The sequence below is a fragment of the Erythrolamprus reginae genome, chromosome 2, assembly GCF_031021105.1.
Source record: "Erythrolamprus reginae isolate rEryReg1 chromosome 2, rEryReg1.hap1, whole genome shotgun sequence".
In the NCBI taxonomy this organism is placed as follows: domain Eukaryota; kingdom Metazoa; phylum Chordata; class Lepidosauria; order Squamata; family Dipsadidae; genus Erythrolamprus; species Erythrolamprus reginae.
Genome location: NC_091951.1, coordinates 82,044,069 through 82,059,170, shown reverse-complemented (window position 1 = coordinate 82,059,170; position 15,102 = coordinate 82,044,069). Strand labels below are relative to the sequence as shown.

The 15,102-nt window shown below is 37.5% G+C and overlaps 1 protein-coding gene across 1 annotated transcript in view; it reads left to right on the top strand.

Annotated features, from left to right (window-relative positions):
• CACNA2D3 (calcium voltage-gated channel auxiliary subunit alpha2delta 3) overlaps positions 1 to 15,102 on the top strand; it is a 700,147-nt gene that overhangs the window by 166,461 nt on the left and 518,584 nt on the right. The gene's annotated exons all lie outside the window — the stretch shown is intronic.

Sequence of the window (15,102 nt, the reverse complement as noted above, 5' to 3'; positions counted from 1 at the left end):
AATTAACTTGGCACTTTCCATACTTTGTTGTGGTACCAAGAATGTACTGTGTCAAATATTTGAGGAATTTTGTTCTCAATAAAAGGAAAATTGTTGTCAAGTCTATTAAAGTTATATTCTGTATTCTCCAAAGCTGGTTGCCTGGTTAGAACATTTAGATCTTTCAAACGATCTCTTGTTCAAGAAGATTTGGAGCATAAAAACTGTTGTAGAAGCCATAGCTCAGCACTGTCAACACTGATTGGCAATCATTCTTAAGAGTTTTATATGCAGGGCTTGTTTAGCAGTACCAGGGTTTTTATATATCCAAATTCTGTATTTTGCTTAAGTTGAATGTTTTCCAGGCTATGCACCACACAATTGAATGCCAGAATTTTTCAGTTTATAAACTCCTTTGATTTGAAAAATTGCAAAGATGAAATAAATTTGGAAAAGAAAAATTTGGAGAGGTTACTTAGATATTTGTTTCCTGGTCCTGGATTGGATTTATTTGACACAATAGGAAGAATTATTTATATTTTTATTATTATTGTAATAATGTTTCCCAACCAATTGACTTTGTTCACATAATGATCCGTGATTAATATGCTAACAGTTACATAGCATATGCTATGGCATAAGACAGCTACAGTTCATAGGTTAAATAAAATAAAAGACAACATTTAATGGAAAATCTACTAATCCTCAAAGATTGAGTGCATTTTGCTGCTCTGTCCTTGGGATCATTTATTGAAATAGGTGTCACATTTTTGCATTTTTCTCCATTATTAAATATGTTATGAAGAAACCAAAAATCCATGAAAATAATTCCTTTTTGTTTGTGCATTTGTTTTTATATTGTGAACACCTTTTGAGGCATTGGTTTGGTATACTAATGAGTTCTATTTCACTGGTCACCTATTTGGAAGGAGGCCATCTCTCTCTTTAAAAGGCCACTGCTCTTTTGCATAGATTAATTCATTTATATGCAAATTAGATCCTTCCTATTGTCTACCATTAAGGCTAGAAATCAGTTGGGTCTATTAAAAACTGACTAACTAGCAGACTTATTTAATGGATGCAAGTATTTTGTTTTTGTAATTTGCAAACCAAATATAGGTGAATTTGCCCATCTATTTCAAGCCTGTTGAGATTAAAAGGTTATCCAAAACACTAAAAAAAAAAGTGATAGACTTTAGTGAAATCTAGATATTATCTAGAAAGATGAATTATACTCCTGTTTGTAATTTTCTATAAGGAAGATAATAGTTATGCAAAGCAGTAGACATTAAGACCAGATGTTCAGCTTAATATACTTCTTTAAAGCATCATTTAGAATTTCCCTGCCAATAAGGGAAATACATTTTGGTTGGCTGTTTGCTATCAAAACAATAGTGTTTATCTATCCTATTCACTGGAGGTTCTTTAATTTTATGGAAGATATTCTGAATTTTATTGGTTCCTCTTTTGCTGTTTATTCCCGAATCTCCAGCTCTCTGGGAGACAGCCCACAATTTCATGAATATAGTAAGAATATAGAGGAACTCACAAAAACTACTCCTTTTTGCTGGGCATAAGATCTTTGTAGGTCAAAGTTTCTTTTATAAATAGGAGGACAACGTGTAATATAAAATACAAATCTTGGAAAGCCTTGGATTATATGAGTAGGCATGTTATGAATGAATAGTTATGAATAATACTTGCAGCCACTGGACATTTTGTTTGCAGTGTATGAAAAAAAGTGCAAAGCTAGTGCAGAGTAGACAAGAATTGCCAGAGGCACACATCTGTTTGTGCAGTTCGAGTTCAGTAGTTTAAGGAATGAAGTATCACCTCATTATAGAACTGCCATGTATGAGTGAATTTGTGGAGCTTGCCCTCCTCACAGTAAGACAGTTTTAATCTTCTCACAACCCACAGTGGCAGCAGGGAGTTGAAATGTTAAACTTATCAGGCCTCATCTGTACCATCACTTACTGAGTTAAGCCCTAGCCATCTATTACTCTGTCATTTCTTTGTTCCTGAGGTGCCTGTATGTAGAGAGTGAATACTGAAATGTACAAGATATCCTTAAGACTTCAAAGCAATAGACTTAAAAGTGCGATAGCAAAGCATTCTATAACCATAATGTTCAAGCAGCATCCCTGTCCATAACAGAAAAAATGCTGTGTTTAACATCAAACATATGTGACATCAAGCATATGTGACTGTCTCTGTTCAGACATCAGAGAGACAAGCATGAGAAAAATGGGCTAGCAAAATGTCGTGATGAAGAGACATCTTTAATAAACGGTTTGGTGAACCCGTCAATTTGCATGCTAAGAGAAGTTCTGTTGGATAAAAGGAAGGCATCCAACAGGAAGTCTGTTTGAGGGATTTGCAGAAGATCGTTAATTCTTCATTCAGGGAATTTAGAATAAGATCTCAAAAAGTTATCTGTTAGTCTCTTTAGTTCACCTTTTCTGATATCTCATTTAGCATGGACCTTAGGACTTTTGATAAAGCCATGCACTCCACTTACCTTTGCCACTGGTTCACAACATGAGGTTTCACATGCGTGTATGTCTGTCACAGGATTTAGCCTAAAACACAGCAAAGGAGCTGATCAGTTGTGTTTTGGGCAAAGAAATAAAGATTAGTATTAACCCATGGATGGGCGGGAGGGCTTTTTTTTTCAAGCGAGAGAAGAGGAAAAGCTGTCCAAATAGAGAAATGTGGCAAAAATTTCCCCAAAAAGATGGTGGCGCCCACGGACCAGCACCATCTGAACTGGATCTGTGACATCATCGTTGTGGCACCAGAGGGTGGCTAATGTTTCAGGCAATCTGGTCTACACTGGGAGGAACCCACCCCGATCCACTGTGATACTTCATGCTGAGACCTTATTAATGTCCATGACAATGCTACTCCAGGGATTCATGTCCCCAGCCTATTTCTGGTTTGTATCCTATTCAATAAGTGAATAGGAAGTAATGTCATAAGTCTGTCTGGTCATTTGATATTATGTTTAGTGAGTACTTTGCTGGTCCCAATTGTGGTTGTTAAGGGTGAACTATATAATAATAATAATAATAATAATAATAATAATAATAATAATAATAATAATAATAATAATTGTTATTATTATTATTATTATTATTGTTATTGTTAATTAGATTTGTATGCCGCCCCTCTCCGTGGCATACAAATATCACTAAGTTGGACAGGTAAGCTTATTTTGAAATATGTCATATCCTTATCATTGAAGTAAGTAAATTCTAATTAAAATATTATAAGATAAATCTTACTAGTGAAGTCATGTTATATAAAAAAGTTCTTTTAAAGTTACTGATTAATAATTTTAAAGATGTAATTTTGTAACAGTAGCTTTGCTATTAGGACTCATAACCATTTAACTTACCCTAAAACAAATGAAGTCATTTTGTTAGTTAGAAATCTTATCTGGTTAATACTTTGATCTCAGCATATACTGTACTTACAAATAGTTAAAAACAGGCTTTGTAAGTTCCAGGTCCTAAACATTTTTTCTAGCCTCTGGAAATGGCTTTCTATTCTTAAGAACAAACACTTATAGAGAGAGAAGCGAAAATATAACAGAGATTAATTATTACCTTTTGCTAGTTAGTGTAGAGCAATGAATCTACAGAGAGGGGCGGCATACAAATCTAATTAATAATAATAATAATAATAATAATAATAATAATAATAACTGCATTTCTTTTCTGCATTTCCTATAAGAAATGATACCTTGTATTACAAAAGTGGAAAGCTTTGTTACTACTTTCAGTTTAATAACTTTTCATGTGTATACATATACCTCCTTTCAAATAGATGACAGAATATCAGTGGCTGAAATGTGCACCAATTGTGACACAGTGCATAGGAGAAGTCAATTCTTTCTGTCCTCAGAAGATGAGTGGTGTCATTAGTGAAATAAAACCAATGTAGAAGTGGAAAAATAAATGGCCTGCTGTACCCAGACAGGGAAGATTTTTGGGAGAACATTATTCAAAGAGATAAGCAAGTGTAGAGCCTAGTAAACATTTATGCCATGCAGAGTTTTGAGTTGATAGAATAGAATGCGGGTCAATGCCCCTCTTTCTGCTGAAGCTAAACATTCTCTTTCATTTATTGCTAAGCTATCTTCTGTCTCTGAAATATTTTTGAATAGCTGCATTTTACTTGCAGGCAGAGTAAAACAGTGACATACCGATATGTGTGATAGGCATATTTATCCTTTGAGGGCTTCTTTTTGGATATAGCTTTCATTTTCCTTCCCCACTCTTTTTGAGTTCTTATGCTCTGCAGATTAATGGACATAGTTAGCACAAAATGTATGTGTGCAAAACATAACTCTAAGAGTGTCCTTGCTTGCTTTTTTATCACATTTATAAACCACCCAATTCTATATGGCATACAATTTAAAAATATTCCATAAAGAAGACAGAAAAGGGACTAATCACTAATGTAATAATAAAATTGTAGTTAAGAATATATAATGCGTAATTATGCACTTGGAGAAAGAGCTGTGCCTTCAAGGCCGAATAGTTCCATCTGCAGTTATTCATCCTGTGATACTATTGGGTCCGATTCAGAAGAAAAAGTTTCCAGAAAAAAAATGTCTTATTTTGGTGGACCAAGCCATCTAAGGTGCCAGGGGCTACCTGAGAGTCATTTAAAATAGAGGTGGGCAAGTCTGACCCTTTATGACATGTGAACTTCAACTCCTATATCTCCTGAGTAAGCATGACTATCTCAGGAATTCTAAGAATTGAAATCCACAGGTCCGAAATGGACCAGAATTGCTCATCCCTAGTTAATATGCCCTATGATATTCTACTCTGTTTCCCCAAAATAAGACATCCCCTGATAATAAGCCCAATTGTTCAAAAAAATATAAGACAGGGTCTTACTTTTGGGGAAACGTGGTAGAAATAGAGGGAAATACAAATGCTGGTCTTCAGAGTAGGGAAATCATGTGCATTCTTTAAAATGCCAGAGATGAAGGTATAGAACCCATTTTCATTCTACTAGGGATCATCATATAATTAAAAAAAATCTTTTATTGTTTTTTGGCAGATAATGATAAGAGCAGACCTTTATTTCCTTCCTTCCCCACCCCCATTCCCCCATCCCCTTTCCCCTTTCTTTCCCCTTTTTCTATCCAGCACACTGTGGGATAAGCAATGGACTACCTTGTGAGTTTATACCAAGAGTAAAATTTGGGGGAGATTTACTCCATTTAGCAGAGCATGGAAAAGATATGGTTTATCTTTGGCAGGAATGAGAGAGGATATATAATAATTCTACTGTCAAATTTTTTGGCTGGTAATATTTAAGATTTATTAAAATGCATATTTTAAATGGAATCATAGAATGAAGTTAAAATAATGCTTAAGATCATCCAAAGTATACTAGAGTCCTATATGAAAAGCAGGAAGTAAGGAAAAGCAAAAAAGGGGTAGACTATATTTCAGACATTCTTATTGCACTGCTGAAGAGAACATTACCTAGTTAGCATGGATTGGAGACTCTGGGTGGATGAAGAATACCAAGTGGAAGACTGTTCTTGTGAAATATCTCTGGACATTCTCAATTGTATTAATGTCTGACATATAGTGCAGGTTCCAGACAGAAGAGCTGTATTCAAGAATTGGTCTAGCAAATGTTTTGTATTGTTTAATTAAATACAATATTACCAGAGAAGAAGCTATACAAGTTGATGACTAATGTACATCTGGTTGCCATAAATAAGTTTAAGTTTTCAAGACCAGACTGGCCACATATGAGATGAATTGAGTCATCGATAAACTCCTTTTTATAATCTTTGAGAAATTGTAGAGGACAGTTATACTTCCAGAGGATGAAGTCAACCTCTAGGTCTCTCCCTTGTGGGGTGCCTCAGGGGTCGGTCCTCTCCCCCCTGCTATTTAATATCTACATAAAACTGCTGGGCGAGATCATCCAAGGCACGTACTTGTCCACCTGTCTGGGAAGAGTTTGATCTGGTGACACCTGATGAAGTGGACAAGGCCATTGGAGCTGTGAGTTCCGCCACCTGTTTACTGGATCCGTGTCCCTCCTGGTTGGTCTCGGCCAGCAGGGAGGTGACACGGAGCTGGGCCCAGGAGATTACCAACGCTTCCTTGGGGAGGGGAGTTTTTCCATCACTCTATAAAGAAGCGCTTGTGCGCCCCCTCCTCAAGAAGCCCTCCCTGGACCCAGCTGTGCTTAATAACTACCGTCCAGTCTCCAACCTTCCCTTTATGGGGAAGGTTGTTGAGAAGGTGGTGGCACTCCAGCTCCAGCGGTCCTTGGAAGAAGCCGATTATCTAGGTCCCCAGCAGTCGGGTTTCAGGCCCGGTTACAGCACGGAAACCGCTTTGGTCGCGTTGATGGATGATCTCTGGCGGGCCCGGGACAGGGGTTTATCCTCTGTCCTGGTGCTCCTTGACCTCTCAGCGGCTTTCGATACCATCGACCATGGTATCCTTCTGCGCCGGCTGGAGGGGTTGGGAGTGGGAGGCACTGTTCTTCAGTGGTTCTCCTCCTACCTCTCTGGCCGGTTGCAGTCGGTGTTAGTGGGGGGACAGAGGTCGACTCCTAGGTCTCTCCCTTGTGGGGTGCCTCAGGGGTCGGTCCTCTCCCCCCTGCTATTTAACATCTACATGAAACCGCTGGGTGAGATCATCCAAGGACATGGGGTGAGGTATCATCAATATGCTGATGATACCCAGCTTTACATCTCCACCCCATGCCCAGTCAACGAAGCGGTGGAAGTGATGTGCCGGTGCCTGGAGGCTGTTGGGGCCTGGATGGGTGTCAACAGACTCAAACTCAACCCGGATAAGACGGAGTGGCTGTGGGTTTTGCCTCCCAAGGACAACTCCATCTGTCCGTCCATTACCCTGGGGGGGGAATTATTGACCCCCTCAGAGAGGGTCCGCAACTTGGGCGTCCTCCTCGATCCACAGCTCACATTAGAACAACATCTCGCAGCTGTGGCGAGGGGGGCGTTTGCCCAGGTTCGCCTGGTGCACCAGTTGCGGCCCTATCTGGACCGGGACTCACTGCTCACAGTCACTCATGCCCTCATCACCTCGAGGTTCGACTACTGTAATGCTCTCTACATGGGGCTACCTTTGAAAAGTGTTCGGAAACTCCAGATCGTGCAGAATGCAGCTGCGAGAGCAGTCATGGGCTTACCCAGGTATGCCCATGTTTCACCATCACTCCGCAGTCTGCACTGGCTGCCGATCAGTTTCCGGTCACAATTCAAAGTGTTGGTTATGACCTTTAAAGCCCTTCATGGCACTGGACCAGAATATCTCCGAGACCGCCTCCTGCCGCACGAATCCCAGCGACCAATTAGGTCCCACAGAGTGGGCCTTCTCCGGGTCCCGTCAACTAAGCAATGTCGGTTGGCGGGCCCCAGGGGAAGAGCCTTCTCTGTGGCGGCACCGGCCCTCTGGAACCAACTCCCCCCGGAGATTAGAACTGCCCCTACTCTTCCTGCCTTCCGCAAACTTCTTAAAACCCACCTTTGCCGTCAGGCATGGGGGAATTGAAACATCCCCCCCCCCTGGGCACGTTGAATTTATATATGGTATGCTTGTGTGTGAGTCTGTTAGTTTGTGGGGTTTTTTTTTTTTTTTTAAATCTTTAAAATTTTAAATTGTTGATTACTTATGATTTGTCTTTTACATGTTGTGAGCCGCCCCGAGTCTTCGGAGAGGGGCGGCATACAAATCCAAGTAATAAATAAAATAAAAGGGCATGCGGTGAGGAATCATAAGTACGCTGATGATACCCAGTTGTACATCTCAATCCCATGTTCAGTGAGTGAAGCAGTGGAAGTGATGTGCCAGTGCCTGGAGGCTGTTAGGGTCTGGATGGGTGTCAACAGGCTCAAACTCAACCCTGACAAGACGGAGTGGCTGTGGGTTTTGCCTCCCAAGGACAATTCCATCTGTCCGTCCATCACCCTGGGGGGGATTATTGACCCCCTCAGAGAGGGTTCGCAACTTGGGCGTCCTCCACGATCCACAGCTTACATTAGAGCACCATCTTTCAACTGTAGAGAGAAGGGTGTTGGCCTTCTCCGGGTCCCGTCGACAAAACAATGCCGTCTGGCGGGACCCAGGGGAAGAGCCTTTTCTGTGGCGGCCCCGGCGCTCTGGAATCAGCTCCCTCTGGATATTAGGACTGCCCTCACCCTCCTTGCCTTTTGCAAACTCCTAAAAATTCACCTTTGCTGCCAGGCATGGAGGAATTGATATATCCTTAGCTGTCTTGACTTTATTTATGGTGTGTTTGGGTTGTATGATTGTTTTTAATAGGAGTTTTTAAAACTGTTTTAACATTGGATTTGTATATGATGTTTTACTTGTGGTGAGCCACTCCGAGTCCTCGGAGAGGGGCGGCATACAAATCTAATAAATTATTATTATTATTATTATTATTATTATTATTATTATTAATAATTAGATTTGTATGCCGCCCCTCTCCGTAGACTTTATTTAATATTAATTATTAAATACTGTTCAGAAAGGAAAAAAAGAAAGAAAAAGAAAAGAAAACCTAAGTATATCTAGGCCAGTCTGTTGATAGAGAAAAGGCCTTGGTTTTGCTTGGTACTAATGTTGCTAATGTTTGTAAGTAATTGTTTTGTAAGCATTTTGAAAAGAAGAATTACTTTGCAAAACCCACCATGGAATTATCAAGAACAAGCAATGCAGTCTAACCTGATTTCTTGTTTCTGTCCTATGTCCCTGTGATCTCCTAAAAATCAGACCTTTTTCTTGACTTCTGGATATATTTCTGGTGTTTATCCTACTAATCTGCCCCTCAACTCTTCAGACTACCAGATTATGGAAATGATATAATTTATGAGGCAAGGAACCTCTGAACTTTTAAAGTCCCCACCCCCCCAAATCATCATCTATTACTTTTGTCTCTTCTACTAGTGAAAGATTTATGACATGTTAATAAGATATCTTACTTTCCATTTGCATCAATTTTAACATTAAGTGTTCTTGCATTTATTCATATTCTGGAATAATTATTTCCCCTTAGTTACATATCAATTAGCAATAGCATTTAGACTTATATACCACTTAATAGCCCTCTCTAAGTGGTTTACAGAATCAGCATATTGACCCCAACAATCTGGGTCCTCATTTTACCCACCTCGGAAGGATGGAAGGCTGAGTCAACCTTAAGCCAGTGGTGAGATTTGAGCTAGATTGAAGTATAGATATGTGTTTTCTTATCAAACAGAGATACTCTTGATTTGTCTTTCCTTTTGCTGATGAAATTGGACTTCTATGTTGTCTCACAGTAATTTTGAAAAACAAAATAGGAATCTATCCTCATAGAAGTACATTTTAGAAAGAGATACAATTGTATATAACATGAGGTATGCAATTGTTACAAGCAGGAATACTGTACTTTATTTCAGGTATTTATAATTTTGTGTTCTCTGTATATTTTGGAGGTTAACTCCTTTGGCATTTTCCATTCTCCTCCTCACTGTCCCTACAAGTTGAGTTTAAAATAATTTGGAAAACAGTAGTTTGCTTCCCTCTGATCTATCTACAGTGGTACCTCTACTTACGATCTTAATCATTCCATGACCAGGTTCTTAAGTCGAAAAGTTTGTAGAAGAAGCAATTTTCCCCATAGAAATCAATGTAAAAGCAAATAATGCGTCCGATTGGGGAAACCATGGAGAAGGTGGAGGCACTGTTTCCTCCCAGGAGATTCCTAGAGAGGCCCCACGGAGGCTTCTCCCCACCTTTTCCAGCCCTGTTTCCTCCCAGGAGATTCCTAGAGAGGCCCCTTGGAGGCTTTTCCCTGCCTTTTCTGGTTACAGTTTTGGAGGCTCTGGTTTTAGAAAATGGTTCTTGAGAAGAGGCAAAAAAATCTTGAACAACTGGTTCTTATCTAGAAAAGCTCATAAGCAGAGCCGTTCTTAGGTAGAGGTACCACTGTATTTCTATTTTACACTTTTAAGTTCAGAATGCACACTAGTTAAAAACTGAATTATATTTCTTTTGTATTACTGTATATTCTTTATTACAAGACCAGTCTAGATCTTCTTATATTAATACATTATGAATCATTGTGTCCTATGGAATCTGGAGATGACACTATTTCTTAGATTGCAGTCACAATTCTACTCTTTCTAAAAGTCCTGGGTAAAAGGAAAGGTGACCTTGAACAACTGAGGATGAGTGCCTTGCTTGTGTTGTAAATGATTTCCTATACACAATCACGGATTTAGCAACCTTTGAAACAGTGCTGAGTTGACTGTCTATTATGGAAAGATTGTGCTTTGTTGCTGTGTTTTATGTCTCTATCTGAATATTGGATGATCTGAATTGTGTAGTAACTGCTGATTCACTCCTTATCTTTTCTATACTTCTTCCTTAATTGATTCTAATGAAGGGAGATGCTGACAAACTTAGTGATTACAGCTCTTTAGCTTGTTTACGAGACCATCACAGAGAGCAACATTGTTATCTCCAGCCTTTAATTAGAAAACATATCCACAAAACTACCTGTTCAAAGAAGATCACCATTCTAGCACTAGCACCATTTTAATAATTTGTGACTCCGTGTTCTCTAAAACAAAATTTTGGAATAAATACTTACAGAAGCATTTCTTTTTAAGCATAAGAAGACTTCATACAGGGAAGTACTACTAGATCTATGATTTGAGGGACTTCCTGGGTTAACAATTTCTGATTTTACGGTTTCAAGTGGAAACCATGGTCAGAAAAGCCTCAGCTTCACCTTCAGTTTTTGTTCTAAATGGAGCAGAAAGATATCATGAGGATGATCCCTTCTCTCATTGTTATTTATGTGAATCTCTGCAATGTATGTACATAATACATGATTGTACACCTTTCATGGACAAATTGTATTGAATAGTATGTATGTGTTGATTGGATTGTTGAGTTGTGCGTTTTAACTGGGGTTATTGTTTTAATTTACTTTTGACTTATTTTTATTGTAAATTGTATTTTTATATTGTTGTAAGGCGCCCTGAGTCCTTCGGGATTGGGTGGCATAGAAGTTGAATAAATAATAATAATAAATAATAATAAGGCTGCTTTTGAAGACCACTTCAAAGCTCAGATTGTCCAAAATTCAGTAGCCTCTTGTTGGTTGGTGCTTGCCATGCAGATGTATTTAATCTGTATTGCAGGTCCCAATTTGGCTACCAGTAGATTTCTGCACATAGATCACAATGCTAGTTTAATTTAAAACCTTTTCTATGTTAACAGAATGCAGATATAAACATGGAACCAATTCAGTGTATTTGCTTAGGAAAAGCTACCTATATTACTTGATTCTTATTGTATTAATCTTTGGAAGATTTTGGTACCTATAGCAATATATAAATTCGATTGGGGAATGTACAATAAATATTTGCCATGGAGATGTGCCTACTTATAACTCCTGGAATGCATTGCATTTATTAAAAATATACATTTTGTCTTTATGTTTTGCATATTTATTGTAAGAAACCTTGCAAGCAGAACTGTCATATGCTTTACAAAATTGTCCTGATTTGTTAAATTGTCTTATTTGTGGGATAGACTATGCTATTTGCTGAAATATATCAATATGGCTTATTTAATCAATTATAAAGATTGCCATGAAAACTATGTAGAAATAAATAAGGGAAATACTGTATCTTTCATTTAGTTTGATAAAATAACTTTGGGACCTGAATACCATCACACACAGAGAGATGCATCCGTTTGAGAAGCATAATAAAACCAATTATCTTTTGAGGTCTTGGGTGTTACTGAAAATTATCATATAAAATGCTTTCAGTATAAATACAGAATTTGTGCATTTTACCAAAATGAACACTCTTTCATTCTGGCTATTATCTTTAACTGCCTTTCTCTGGAACTGGATGCCGAGACATTTTTAAAAAATGAAATAGGATCCTTGTTTGGCATTTCAGATTTTCACTTTTCAGGAGAGCCATTGCATTGTCCAATGGAAGAACTGATAATCTGAGATATGGCCTGTTCATTATATAGGATAACCATAGCATACTATATTAGGTCTGTTCAAGGCTTCAGATCTGAAAGGGAAGTAGATGTCTTGAAGTGTGAGCTCTGCAGAAGCTCATCTGACACCTGGAAGCTGCGCTTCTTGCAGGATTCTTACCATGTAATCTCTAGATAAAATACATTTGGTTTTAAGAAGTTGCAGGTAAATGTTACATGCACTCTTCCAAGAATCTGTGACTTACTTATTTACTTAATCAAATTATATCACTGCCTGTCTCAACAATGACTCCAGTTGGTAGACAGTGGTAAAGATAAAACAAATACATATTAAAAAAATCAGAATACACAGCAACCAACCCCCCCCCCTAACAATAATCCATATACTCATGAAGTGTTGTTTGGGTCGCTTTGTTAACTAGTGAGAGCTGGCCTTCTTGGGAAAGTGTAATATCAAATAGTATCAAATAAATACATAATATTAGTATTAAACTACCTTATTAATTTACTGCATTTGATTGCCGGAACTCCCCAAAAAACACTTCAAAAAGGTCAGTTAATTTTTTTTATTGTGGTCTGCCATTTTTTATTCCAGGTAGATCACTGATGATACATGAGCAGAAAGCCTGTGTACATCAAGACAAATGGACTTATTCACACACGACACTGAGACGTATACCAAAATACTTGGATTAGTTTAATACTTTTAGGTTATTTTCTTAATTTTATTGTTTATTGAAGCACTTTGAAATTATGTTTGTTCTTAATCTAGAGATAAGGAAGAATATAAATTGAAACTCAAACTTGAATTAGTTTACAATATAAATAGGATTCAAGAGTAATATCTTGAAATGTAAGCAAGGGTGAGCTATGAATATACAGTATGGTTTTGTGCAGTGAAGGGCTACCAAACTTTTTACTACCACACTGTTGGCGTGGCTTATGCAGAACGCCCTGTATTTTCTTTCAACATCTTTCAGTGCAAATTGGGTGCTCTGGGATGGAGCTCCATTTTTGCTACCCCATTACGTTCCCCCCCCATCCGGGCAGCAGCCCACCTCTGGTTTTGAGGTATAAAACGGTATTTTATATATTAAATTAATAACGAGAATGGCTTAAAAGTTTGTGACTTACTTTGGTCAAACCTTATAGGGACTTTGCCAATTTTACTGCTTATATTAATATGGAGAATTTGATTAGATAGTCTAACTTTATTAGTTGCCTAACAGCAGAAACCTATACATGATTAAGAAATGTAGCCTTGTAAATTCATTGTTACTACCATATACTTCCAAATAAATACAAACTTCTCTTGAAACTTTTTCTTGTTAGGCTCACCACAAGAATTCAGCAATGATTCCTAAATGTTTGACTAGGCATAGTTTGTCTAAGTTGGAACTGCATTGAAGATCACACTATGACATGACTTGGTAACGATCCTTATTTGAAACTGTATGCAATAAAACAATAGATTTGTTCTCTTGTCAACATGAGCATATAGTTCTTCCTTATCGGCTTTATAATTTAATTCTGGCATTGCTTGTCCCATCATTTAGTGGACTTTTGCCCTTTGCTTTTCAAACTTAAAGCGGAGTGACTGTCAGTTGTTCAACTAGCTGATTTCTTTGCCCTGAGAAACTCTGGCACTTAATCCCCATACTTGATGAAGAGGGATCTATCTGGACAAGTGGATCCAGATGAGGGGTGATGAACTCTTCGTTTTTCTAGCTTTCATTCATACAAATATATATCTCTAATGCTCCAAGTCCCAATTTCAGAGAATGGATTATTATTCGGCATTTGAATGCCTTCTATATTATTTTTTAAGAATGTGAAATTATTACATATGTTCACTCACTAATTTGTATCTTATTTTGGACATTCTTTAATTTGCCCCCCCCAAAAACAACTGAAATGATATGTGAGAATGGCCTTGGAATATACGGCAAAGAGATGCAACTAAGAGAACTGTCAGAAAAAAAAGGAACCTGAGTCTGTAACAGGAATGTAGTCAGGGCAAGAAGTTCAGAGGAAAACCCGCCTATTTTATTGACTGCAAATGAGATTAGAGAGAGGATGGTTTTCATATCTGCAAGATTTTGTTAATGCAACTTTACAATAAAGTAAAATTATCTCACGTGGTTATGTTTCTGGTGATAAGGCTGTCAACACTCTATTCATGGAATTTGATGTCCTTCCTGCTTGCTCCTTTTCTCTTTTTGTTCAGAAATACTTTCTACACGGGCAAGGATACATTGAGAAGATATACTTGTAATGAAACATGTTTATGTACAATTTGGACATTATTTTCTGATCTCATAATTTTTTAAACAAAAGTAGCTTTTACACTATGTCTTTTTTTAAAAAAAAAATGTGCAAATCTACTCCCACATGTTTATAATCACACACAACTAAAAAGATGATCCAAGCACAAGAATAACATGAAATTTTTTGACAGTGAAGTAGTGTTTCTCTTTTCTATTGTGCTTATATGAAATGATCTGGCACAATGGATTCTGTAGAATGAATGTGTGAGTACTTGAATATGCAGAGTTCTTTTCTGACATGATAAATGTTCTTGGATAATACAGAATGCCTTGCCAATGCTGATTCTACTAACAAAAGGATATGGTATTTGGATATTTTTGTGGTGCAGCAGTAGTTGGTTTGCACTTGTTTCTCTAGGCAGCTGTACATATTTACACAGAGAATACATCAGAGTTTTGATATAGTCTTAAATTGTAGACATTTAATTTCTTGTGCCATTTCTAAGTACAGTAATTATTTTGTGGTAACTGAGCGTCTGTTAATAATTATAACACATGCAATATATAATGCAAATATTATTTATTTTTAAAAATGTGTTCCCTGCACATCAATCTCTAGAATCACACAATATATATAATTGAAATGCACTGATTCAGTTCTGTCAGAGAAATGAATTTTCTCCCCTCCTATGCTCGGAAGGGGGAACCATTCTGGTGGTGGTTTGACCTGTGGTGGAGGTGATTTGTCAAAATACAGGGTTTATATTATATTATATTATATTATATTATATTATATTATATTATATTATATTATATTATATTAT